Raw genomic sequence first — 426 nt, forward strand, 5'->3', positions numbered from 1 at the left:
CGAGAATAAATTCTCAGGAATCCATACAATTATTGTGATTAATAGTATTCAATTAAAGTAACAATTATATATTATAAAACAGATGATGATTACTGCCCATTTTATTAATCATATGTTTCTTTCATATGTGTATACTGTGGTACATGAATGACATACTACCACTCTTGTTTGAGCAACTTCCACATATTTGGAATTCCATTCATTCTCACATGCATGGCTTCATTTTTTAAAAGTATTTTTTACAAACATGTTGTGTACACACAGACACAAAACACACACAGAGAAAAACACACACACACACAGAGTCCATGCTACTGGTTGTTGGTAAGAGTTTATTCTAGCATTTTTTTATTATGGAACATAATATGAAGTACATGAAGTTTTAATTGCCTATACATTATTGTATGTTACTACACGGGGTAGCAT

Source organism: Arvicanthis niloticus, chromosome 19 (genome assembly GCF_011762505.2).
Source record: "Arvicanthis niloticus isolate mArvNil1 chromosome 19, mArvNil1.pat.X, whole genome shotgun sequence".
Taxonomy (NCBI): Eukaryota; Metazoa; Chordata; class Mammalia; order Rodentia; family Muridae; genus Arvicanthis; species Arvicanthis niloticus.